This window comes from Ambystoma mexicanum, chromosome 7q, assembly GCF_040938575.1.
Source record: "Ambystoma mexicanum isolate Mex_15411 chromosome 7q, UKY_AmexF1_1, whole genome shotgun sequence".
NCBI classification, from domain to species: Eukaryota; Metazoa; Chordata; class Amphibia; order Caudata; family Ambystomatidae; genus Ambystoma; species Ambystoma mexicanum.
The window spans coordinates 912,489,806-912,502,299 of record NC_090941.1 but is presented as its reverse complement, the minus strand read 5'-3'; positions in this window follow the sequence as shown (position 1 = coordinate 912,502,299).

Below are 12,494 nucleotides of genomic sequence, written 5' to 3'. Positions count from 1 at the left end.
CGAGAGGTCCAATAATATTAACGGCTGATTTGCCCTTATCTATTATTGACAGCATTTCAGTCTGGAGGTCTAACAGAGCAGACTCGGTACTATGGCTGGATCTAAATCCGGACTGCTGTGGGTGTAATAAGATGTTTTCATCCACATAGCTTTGGAGTTGTTCTGTAGCTACTTTATCCAGAATTTTCAGCCGAAAATTGCAGGTAGTTATGGGTCATCATGTTCATAATGAAGAATAAAAAAGAGAAATCAATCCATAGTCCAACTATTTACAATACATTGTCCTGAAAAAAAAATCCATTACTCCATGTCCATAATGAAAAAAAAAACAAATTAATCCTTGATCAATCTATTCACAATCCATTGTCCAAAATAAAAATCCGTTAATCCATGTGCAAAATTCAAAAAAAGATATCAAATCAATCCATTGTCCAACGATGTAAAGGGTCCATGAGCCCAACCAAACAAATTAAACCTACCTAAGAAACTACCTAAAAATAAAACTATATACAAATGTGTGAGGCATTGTCCATTGACCACAAATAAAAGGGAAAGGAAAAGGAAATCTAACTCTAAAAACTATTTACAATGGCAGAGGGCTAGTCCGACGGCTCACTTCCCGATTTTCCGGGCCAGGGCATCATCAAACTCCTGCTCGATGTCCCGGAGGCGGTCCTCTTCCATGGCCCCGAGGGTTCGCAGGGACAATGACATGTGAACCTCCAGGTCCCTGCGAATTGCCTCGAGGCACTCAGCCCGCCTCAGAGTCCTACGCATGGAGTTCTCCGCCCTGACCATCGTGAACCGTGCCTCTTCCACCCGCTGCTGCTCCGCATCTATAGCATGGCCTAACCGCTGCCACACGGAAGACACTTCCAGTCCTGGGTCCTCCTGCCCTCTGGCCGATGCCTGCCCCTCCGATGTTGAAGGCCCCTAGCCATCATGGATCCCACCTTGCTGCTGCTGCTGTGCCTCTGCCTGTGCCCTGGCTCTTGCTGCCTGCACATCCTCCTCTGGCTGGGGTGCAGTTGTTGAGGTGGCCACCCCTGCTGGACGTCCGACTCCCGACTGTGGCAGGGATGTGTCCTCCACCAGCCCGGCCGCAGGGTCAGAGGCAGCTCCAGAGGGTACCCAGGTGATACATGGGTGGGAAGATGGCATGGAGGACGACTGGCACGTAGGGGGTTCAGGTGAGAAGGGGGTCGCAAGAAGGTCCAGCACATGGAGGAATCCAGCACTGGTGACACGTCCCAGCAGGTCAACGCGGTCAAAGAGGCATCCGAGATGATGTGCAGTCTCTTCACGAAAAGATCTCACGTCAACTCGCATGCCCCGTTGACGCAACGCTATCCCTGCCAGGACAGGCTCAACACGGTCCCGGATAGCCACGTCCGCAGGGAGAGGAAGGCCAGTTGTTGTGTGCTCATCCCCTCCCTGAAAACGGGTCTGGACCTAGGCATTCCTGCTGGTGCCAGATGATGCAGTGACAGGATCAGGGACAGGATTGCACACAGGCACCTCCGCAGCGGCCTGTGCTGCCTCCTGTCCCTGGTCCTGCACTGCACCACTAGCACCAGTGGAATCCCCATCTCCAGACCCCGTGTGTGTCCCTTCCACGGCCTCCTCCCCCACCAAACCCCCCACCAACCTGGATGACTCCCTGCCATCTTCCTCTGTTGGACCCTGTGGGGTCTCAGCTGCCCCTTCTGCTGCCGAGGAGTCCACCACCAACCTCCGCCTCTTGGACCTACCCTCGGAAGCTGCGGCCTGGGACGTGGCACCAGACTCCTCACTCCCCGACGAGATGACAATCTGGGAGGGGAGCCGGGCCTTGCGTCTCCGGCTGGTGGTGCGATCCCTGCCGCTGTGCTCCACAGCACCCTCTCCGCCCTCTTCATCAGTCGATGCTGCAGACAGGGAGAGATAAAGCACAGGCATCAGGGCACAGTACATTGGACTGATACACACATGACAGTTGTACATGAGTGGCATTGTCAAACTTCAGACACGGCATCACACTCCATGACACACATGTCATTTTAACTCACACACATGAGCATTTCCACAGCAATATTGCACCAGGCAGCACCATCCCTACACATACAACAGCATGTACAGCCAAAGGTGAGCCTGACATCACATGAAACACTGGGAGTGCACTAGACATGCACACACGCCACCAACTGTCGCAGTGATGAGATCGCCATACATGTCACATCTGACATTCAGCCTTCAACATATCAGTGTCACATGCATCCATGTTGCATCACAGTTGCACACTTGTCAAATACACATACAATCACATGTACACAGTGCAGATACATGCATTATGAACCACCATCCATGCCACAACCATGCCAATGTACATACACACAAATTCAAACATGTGTGCTCCCACACCTGCATTTGCCCAGCATGCTTACCAACACATACACCATCAATTTGTCTCACACCTGAGAGGACTCACATGTGGCAGCCTCACGCCCATGTTCATACACATCCCTATATGGCCCTACAAAAACACATGTGCAACCTGCACACAACTGGCACACCACGACACGCACAGTGTCCAATCACCATGCATGTACACTTACCGCTCGACTCCAGACGGGTCTGCCTCTCAAGGATCTGGACGTAGAGGGCTGGGCATATGCGTTACAGGACCCTCTTTTGGTGGTCTGACAGCTGGCCCCGGCGCCCCTTGGCATCCACTGCCTTCAAGAGGCGCCGGGCCTTGTTGAGGATCCTGGACCTGACGTCCTCCCAGCGCTTCTTGACATTATGTAAGTCGCGGACTGCCACCCCCTCCGCGTTGATGGCAGTCACGATGTCCATCCAGATCCTGGTCCGTCCTTCATAGTCGGCGCGCAAACTTCCAGAGAGGGTATCATACTGCCCCAGGACTTGCTCCACCAGGACACCAACTTCCCTGGCACTGAAGCTGGTGGCCCTCTGCCTCTCTGGCTGGGGGTTGCCAGTGGTCTCAGATGGTGTTGAGCCCGACATGGCAACCCCAGAGGCAGGAGTGGGTGGGCAACTGGGTCCTGGGGCTGGGCTGTGGAGTGATGGAATCCCAGTCGGGAGTCTTCGGTTCCAGCAGGGGTGGTCACAGCAACTGCACCCCTGGCTAACGTGCAGGCAGCAAATGGCAGGGCACGTGGGCAGCAGGCAGTCAGGCAGCAGCAGATGGCAGGTGGGAGCGTGCTCGGGGCTCTGGGGGGCAGTAATTCGGCCTTCTGGGCAGGAGCGTGGTCTTCCATGTGTTTTCGCAAGGCCTGCTTGATACGGAGTGATTTGGCATGTGAAAAAAGTTAACGTCAGCGTGTAATTCGAGGAAAGGCCATTAGCGCGTAAGCGCGTCAGCACACGTATGTGATTTCATTGGACCAAAGGCCCTTAGCGCGTAAGCGTGTAAGTTACATTACGCGCGCGGGCGTTTCCCTCATAGCACGTGATGACAGAGCACACGTGGAAAAACTGCACGTCCGAGTGTCATCGCGTGTAATTGGAGGAAAGGGCCCTCGTACACGCGTATGTGACGTGTATGTGTGGGGCGGTTTAAAAGCTACGAGTAGGATGCCATTTCCTTGTACATGCTTTTCGTGGAGAGGGAGTGGGTGAATTCTGTACTTCTTGTCGGTTCACACGCGATTACTTCACAGCGTTTCAAGTTCGTACTCCCTGTTACCTCTGACACCTTTTTTCTGATTTTCTGTTGGGCCTGTTTCCTCAAACAGCGTTCACTTCTTCTTTTGGCCTGTCTCCTCAGACAGCGTACAATTCTTCTTTTGGCGGGGGTGTTGCCAACGCGCACACACGCATATTTTTCACATTCTTTTTCCAGGCAGACGGTGAGTCGCGCATGTATTTAACAACTGTGCTTGCCCCGTGTGTCGTGTACCCCTTCAGAGGTAATTGTAGGCTGCGTGTATTACGCGTACACTTATTTTTGTGTTTCTGGGTGCCACAGCGTAGTGCAGGTTCATTTTTTCACATACGTGGTCTACGAGGGGTTACGTGCATGTTATTTTTTGATTTTGGGCTGCCTGTGCGTTGCGTGACCTGTCATCTTCCCCCAGGGGTCAAAGACAGCCTTGTTAGAGCACTAGGGTACGAATTCCATCTAGTACCCTACCCCTTTGACCCCCAATTTCCCAGGACAATTGTTTACTGCAACTGCCGTACGCACAACAACATCAGTGCCATGGTTAGGAGGCGACCAAGCGGTAAGGGAGGCAAAGGTGGCTGACCTTCAAAAGGTGGCCGTGGTGGGCGCGGTAGGGGATGTGGCCGGGATTTGCAGGGTGTCCCTGTACCCCCATGTGTGGAGGACCAATCAGGGACACCCATGCCCCCCCCCATGGTTGAGGGAAACGTGGCTGACACCATCCCAGCTCAGCCCTTGTTGGACCAGCCCATTGTGACACCTGACCTGGCACAGGATGACTCCCAGGCTGACTTCCAGGTCAGCAAGTCTAGGCCACGGGTGGCGGTGCAAGTTGTTGTCACCAAGCCACGTGGATCTGGGGCAGCTATGTCATCTGCTGCCCCAAGTAGGCAGGGTGGGGAGGCTGCAGGGGCAGCTGCAGCTCCATCCGCCCCAGCTCTGACTCTCCCAGCCAGGACAGTGTCGGTCCAGGTCCATCAAACTGACGTTCCCCCTGCCAACATCACCCTGCAACCAATGCCTACACCAAGACCTATGGCAATTGTGCATTTGCACACTCCCAGTACCCAGTCCACCTGCGCTTCTGCCCCTACTGACCAGAGCAGCGTAAGCCACTCGGGCTTCGCTCCACCTTTGAAGAAGAGGAAGAAGGGTGCTCTGGCACAACAGGCTGAGACCCCAGGCACGGCTACACACTCCGGCATGTCAAGGAAGCCTAGCTTTAATGACCCGGAACTTGATGCACTTGTGACCTATGTGTCGGCACATAGCCGCAAAATGTTGGTGACTGCAGGGTGCAGGACCACACCCGGTCAACGTAGGGCACACTGGCAGACCATCGCGGACCGCATAAGTGCCCTTGGATTTGTGAGGCGCACAGCTGATGATTGCTACAAGCGGTGGAATGACCTGAAATGCAAAGCAAAGAACAAGCTGGCCTCAAATCATGCCGCTACTCTGGTGACTGGCGGTGGGTCTCCACAAGAGGACAACAAACTCACTGAACATGAGTCTGTTGCTGGGACCTTCGTCACAGAGGAACAGATCCAAGATGTGGGAGATCTACCTGATTACGAAGCATTGTCCGGTGAGTGGCCATGCGTGTGTGTGTAATCCATGTGTATGTTGTTTGGGTGACGGGTTCTAATTCAGTGCCAGGTGAGGGTGTGTACTCCTGAGTGTTATGGGTCACCCATTTGCTTCCTCCCATACATTCACATGCCTTGGATTTGGGGATGACTGTATCCCTTCTGCTCACAGTTGCCAATTAGGCACACATTAGTGCACTTTACCTTGAACTATCATCTTGCAACTACACAGTTCCCATTTTGTAAGTGTTCATTCAGGCTGATTGTTTCCACTCTCCACTTTTTGCTAGACATTTTTCTGCACTATTGCGACATATATGCTATGTTTCGGTCATTGTTCACAGCCCACACTGGGGCACTATTTTCACATGGTTATGTTAATGATTAGACCATTCAGGCCGATGGAGTCTTGGCCTGCAGAACATTTTCATAAGGGCCTGTTTGCATGTGGAAGATGACAGGTGTTTCCTGTGATGTCAAAGAGACCAACCATTGATCAGCCCACAATGACTGTTTTATTGGACACTGGATGTGTTTCAGTGTGTGGCACATGCATATTTTGCAACACTATTCAGCATCAACCTTCGCATCATGGCGATGTGACATGGATGTGTGACATCACTCATTCACTGACATATTGCTGTAGTTTTGTAATTTACCGTGGCTATGCTACATGACATCTGTGTGGTGGCATGTGTCATGTATGTGTATTGGACATGCCACTCACAGCCTGATGTGTGATGGCAGTGCTACCCAACATGCTGCAAATGTGTTGCATATCCATATTGCTCTCCCCAGTGTCTGCCTTTATGACTCCACTTCCAACTCTTTGACAGTGCATGCATGGCAGGGTTATAGTCATGTGGGACATGTGTAATTCATGTACTGGATCTCTGGCTTGTCACGGCCTATGTGTGTGCTATGGTGCTCATGCCTGTTTCCATTTGTTGTCTTTCATGTTTTTGCAGATGATGACACACTTGGTGCTGTTGAGGTTGAGGAGATGGTGCAGACCCAGGAGGAATCTCAGGCACGACCGGGCACCAGTGGGGGATGTGGTGCGGTGGTGGGTGAAAACCCAATGTTACTGCAGACCATACTGTCCAGGGGTGCCTCTGGGTGCACCTCCCAGACCTCTATTCAGGTGCTGAGTCGGATGATGAGACTTATGTGCAGTCGCAGGTAAGTGTTTCTGGCAGGGATTCTGTTCTGTCCAACCCACCTGGAACAGGGGTAGAACCCTCTATGGGGATGTCAGTGTTGGTAGGTCCACCTTTGGCGGTTACGGATGCAGGGTCACACTCCACAGCATCTGATCCTGTTCCTGGGCCAGCAGATCAGAGGGGGAATGCAGTCCTGCAGCCTCAGGCAGTGCCAACACAGCAAGGTGCAGATCGCCTTGCCCCAAACAGGTGTGGTGCCCGTCGACGCGGTGGCCGTGTCCCACCAGGCAATACTGTATGGGAAAACTCCATGTACAGTATGGCAACCCAACAGGCAGCATCAGTAGAAAGGATGGCTCAGGCAATGGAGAGGGTGGCCACTTCCATTATCCCCCCTATAAGGCAGATGGAGCAACAACAGCAGACAACAGACTCCATTTGCCAATCACACAGAGAAGACATGTTGGCGTCCAACAGGGACAGACGGGCGGCACTGGAGACTCTGCGCGAATCCATATAAATAGAGTCCCAGGGCCACAGGGAAGCCCTGAGGGTAGAACTACATAACCTCAGGCAGACTCTGGTTGCACTTGAGGCTTCCAGTAATTTAAGGGCAGAACAGCAGCTGGAGCAGCTCACATGTTCGTTCTCAGCTGAGCTGCATGCAACACGTGAGGAGATCCGGGCATCACACGAGGCCATGCGTCCAGAAATGCAGGCAACCCGTGATGTGCTACATGGGGATCTCCGCACTTTAATCCTCCAGAATCAGACCTTCCAGACCCGCATTCTTGCTGCCATGGAGGACCATACCAGGGCTTTGCGTGGGCTGCCTCCCATAGTGCCACCGCCTCCTGATGCAGCAGCAGAGGATGAGCAGAGCGACAGCAGTTCTCCTACAATGGCATAGCCGTGCAGGCCATGAGCCCAAGTAGGTTTTTTTTTTTTGCAACATCCACGCAGGTGGGTGTTGGTGTGCACCCTGTCCTCGAACCTCCTGGGTGGCCTCGCCCATCCCCCCTGGCCCCCAGATGGCCATTTTTGATTTTTTTTTTTTGCCTTGTGTGGCTCCCGTGGGCATCCACTGTATTCCGGCTGGGCACATGCAGGCTTGTCCTGAGTTTGGGTTAGATGCTTGGGTTCGTGAGACACACACCCCTCCTGCTTCCCTTTTCCATGGGCTTGCAAAGGGTGTGACCAAGTGACATTGAATTACACAGTGACGTTGGGCTCCCATGAGCTGTGTGGGCAGTCTGTAGTCAATACTGTGTAGACATGCCTAGTGGATATTGTTGTTGTATTGTACACTGCATGGTGTATTGATATGTGCTTGTGCATCCATGTCTTCCTCCTAATCTGCAGGTTCCTTTCTCATGTCTTCACAAGGCCGTCTACTTTGCAGATGCAGCTCATGTTGTATGCAGTACACTGAGACATTTGCGTGGCAGCAACACTGTACAGTTGGAAGGGGTCGATGTGGTGGCATATTCAGGTAGTAAGACTATGACTACTTTAACTTAGTACTGTCATGTTTTTGCTATTTTTGATGTTGTGTTGCTGCATTGTATTGTTGGTAAGTATTTGGTCATGTGTGTTGTTAGGTATACATTACTGGGAGCATATTGTGTGTGGGCATTTTCCATTGGGGACAGTGTACTTTATGACACTTGTGTCAGGTTTTGTGCATTTCTTTGTTTGCTTTCACATTGCATGACATGCCATGGTGTGTTGGGTGGCGGAGCTGGGGAGGGGTTGGGTGACACGGCGCTGTTTTCATGTTGTATTTTGCTAGGGGGTAATGAATTTAACAGCATAGATGTATGTCTTTTGATGACACAGCATTGGTGGTGTTTGTGTAGGTAGGGATGCACACAATGTAACACTTCCAGGTGACCAATCTCAGGATGGTATGGTTGTGACAGTTGACTGTCCCTTATGTCATCATCATTGATTGTCAGCTGGTGTGTACCAGGGCTGTTTGCACTCCACAGGGGTGTGATTTTATGTGAAGTAATTAGCCACAGCTGCGTACGGGCTGCCTCACAATGTGCCCTTTCCCCTCCCATGCGCAGCGGGCGTGCATGTGGTTGGGGATGTGAGGGCACCACCATGTCCACCGGCAGGTCCCGGCATGTTGCAACATTGTGCAGGACACATGCTGCCACTATGATCCTGCACACTACTGGGGGAGCGTATAGCAGCTGCCCACCAGAGTGGTCAACGGAGCAAAAGCGTGACTTGAGCACTCTGAATGTGCGCTCCACTATGCCCCTGGTTGCAATATGGGCTGTGTTGTATCTTACCTTGGGTGGCGTGGTGGGGTTCCGAATTGGCGTCATCATGTGGGGGCTCAGAGGGTAGGCCCTGTCGCCTGGGGAGGTGGTGATGGGTATCATTAGTGGGGTTGTGACATTACTCAGTATGTGACATGCATGCATGTGCAGTGGCATTTATACTCACCAAGCAGCCATGTATCGCCATGCCGCCCAGCTTCTAGGTCCCGGTTTAGGGTTGACATTCTGTAAATGAAACTGTCGTGGGTGGACCCTGGATAGTTGGCATATACTGAGGTGATGATTCCCTTGGCATCACATACTACCTGCACGTTGATGAAATGCCAGTGCTTGCGGTTTCTATAGATGTGCTCAGATGCCCTGGGGGGACGTAGAGCCACATGGGTGCAATCAATGGCACCTAGCATTTGGGGAATTGTGCCACCCCATAGAAATCCTGGATGGCAGTCTGCCTTTCTGCAGGTGTTCTGGGCAGGTATATGTGCCTGCGGCCTGATGGGCATGCAGTCATGATGGCCAACACCTGGTGTAGGCAGCGTGACTGCGTGGCCTGTGACACCCCCCCACTATAGCACTTGTCCGCTGAAATGATCCAGTGGCCAAGAAGTGCAGGACATTGAGGACCTTCTCCAGGGGGCTGAGTGCTTGGGAGCACAGGGTGGGTGATGTGAGGTCATCCTCCTACTCACTCACCAGGTCGAGTATTATGTGAGGTGGAAACCTGTACCACCCATACCCTGGTCATCAGGCATCCCAAAAAGGCTGGTTCTGGGTGTAGAAATTCTGGACCTGACTATCCTCCTCATCCTCCTGCGGTATCCCACGACCACTGCTGCTAGGAATGGTATATTCATCCTGGCGTCTGAGCTTGTTAGTTGTTTGCGCGCACTTTTATGCTGCGCGGTTCCATGTACGCCTGCTTCCTGCTGGCGTACGTGTTTCCTGATTAGCGCGTCTTTTTTGGCGCACGCGTTAGCCCCGTTCGATTCCATGAATACGTGTTTTGAACGTGCGTGTGGGCGTTCCGCGCATTTGCCTCCTGTACTTCCCCCGTGCTGCCTACATTTTCACGCGTTGTTCCCCATTCCGCGTATTACGCCCCCTGTTCCACCTACTTTCGTTGTGTGCGCCGCGCTATGTGTGCTTTCGCTGTGCGCGTAGCGCACGCTGTTTGGGGACGTGTGCGCCAGCGTGCGCCACGCAGATTTTTAACGCACATCCAGGGATTTACACGCGCACAGACTTCCATGAATCGCTGTGCGCGGGTTTTCCCTGCGATATTCGCACTTCAGCTGCGATTCGCACGCTTGCGCCGAAAATTTCAGCGCACATTAATTCCATGAATCGGCCTGAAAATCATTTATGTGACAATGTCCACTTTCTTTATAATGTGTATGACTCTAATTAGTACGGGAGTCGGCCTACCTTTCAAAATAAAGCACCAGAATGTACCACCATTTAAGGACGCACTGATATACACAAACGAGAGAAAAATTCCTCTCTAATTTTCTGTAGTGCTGGCACAAGATCATTACATATCTTAATGTTTCAGTATGGTCCCCACAAAAACAACATATTGCACTTTCCTTTTGCCTCAAGTAATTTAAACGTCACCCGTAGGGATCAAATTAAACCATACTCTCATATAACATTCTCTAAAACCACTATCAGGACATTGCTTCAGGTAATTCATAAGTGACCCCATTTTATGGATTCCGCACTTATCTCGTTATAGGACTTGTACTTACTGCTCTCATCACAGGTCCATATCCAGTCATAATCCATCACTTTCTTTTTGACCTGCTCCGTATTAGTCAGCAGGTCCTCAAGAGACAGCTCATACTTCCCAATATACATAGGCATTCTTCTTTAAATGAACAAAATAGCCCTCCTTGGGACTTCTCTAGGTGCCCTCCCATTAGTAGCTATAGTGTATTTGGGTCAATTACAAATAATGCTCGGTACAGGAACAAAGACTTCAATTGTACCAAAGCTACCAGTGAGTTTAGGCTCAATTCAAAGCGTAACATCATTATGGTCACACAGTTTGGCAAGGACAATGGCCTCCTCCACATAGTTCCCTCAAGCTTACACAACTCCAGCTTTTCACACTTATGTTATTCAGTGATGATGGTACGGATTTACACTTTCACTATCTTTCTAAATGCCATGCCACATGCGCATGCCTAAGAGAATATGCTCTATTTATTCTCCCTTCTTTTCCCTTTTCTGAGCTTCCTCTGCATCTCTTTGACATTTTGCCTCATGCCTGCTCCTCCACCCTTACCTGGCTCACCCATGTTAGACCTTGTGCTTGCCTCAAGCTCTCTTCCTCCTACCTCCATATACGTCCTTCTAATTCCCCTTCTCTCCTCTTTTCCTCTTCTTTCACCACCCTGCTTCCTTCCGCTGATGGTTCTCATCCCTTCCTCTTCACACACTCGCGTCCTGGCTCCTTGCTTCTGCTGGTTGTCCCCCCCTATTCCTCTCCAATCCATTCACCCTCCTCCTTCCTTTTACTGGTGGTTTTTCTCTCCTTTTGCTCTCTGGCTGCCTCTCTCTCCACCTCTCCCGTGCCTTCTGTCTCCTGCTCACTTGCTTCTTCAGCCATCCCCAAAACACTCGCCTTCTTCTTCTCCTAAGACTCACACCACTAGATTTGCCACTCACCTTTTTTGTATCTTAGCTAGGATGATAAATAGGACTTTAATTCCAGAACAGGCTTGACCTGTGGGCATAGTGGTGTGCGACTTGAACCTTGGCTGGCTGTGAATGGGACTGTGATTCTTCCATGTGTAAGTAATTACACACTGTTCTGCACTGTAGTTGAAAGTATAAGGTCTGCCATCTTGGATACTGACTCTGCCAACAGCCCTGCTCGGAGTAAACTGATCCTGTGGATGTTCTCTGCTTCTGCAGCATCTTTCTGCCTCACTTCTGTCGATCCCCACAAGCCGCCTTCCTGTCAAGATGACTGCACTCCAGCTAATACACCATGTGGGATCTTGCTCGAGCTCTGAGTCTGCGACTATGACTTCAACTCAGCTTGCCTCTGTATGTGTCCCAGTGGTGTGGGGCATTTCCTCCTATGAAGGTGTCTGAACAATATCACGTGACCTTAACTCAATGTTGCTTAAAGGGACAGTGCCACAGGTTGATTCCTGCAATGAGTCCCTATCTCCTGTCCACCGAAAAGTTGACGTAGAAGGGGATCCTGCCCACACCAGCTGCGGGCCCAGCATCAACTAGTGGGTTGCTACCCACTCTTCCATAAGTAGTGTCTGACAGGGGGCTTTGTCACACTCCCCAGTTCCTGGAAGACAAAATGCCTAGGTGTGCTCCCTTACATGTCTTATGATCAGTTGGTCAGTTTGCTCCGAAGCTCCTACAATGAAAGACCACCCATAGAGGAGATAGTAAATCCTCTCCGCTGGGGCCAGTTTTGTGCAATTTCCTGCTGCCGGAAATGTGTTATATCTTTGACATCATGACATTCAGGAAGGTCGTGAAAACTCATTTTATTTATTTATTTGTTTTATTTATATAGCACAGGACAATGGCCCGGAGGCATGGGGGCGCTAAGCAGGACAGACAATAATCAACATGTATCAGATATAAGTAGCTAGTCCTAGAGGTGCCAAAGCTTTAACTCTCGTTAACATTTAACACATTTGCTTCGTTAACACTGCATTTCCCTCCCTTGATTACCCATGGTAGTTTCTTTCATCTTTCACGCAGTGGCGCCCCCAGACATTTTTCATAGGGGTGGCCTGGCCCCTTT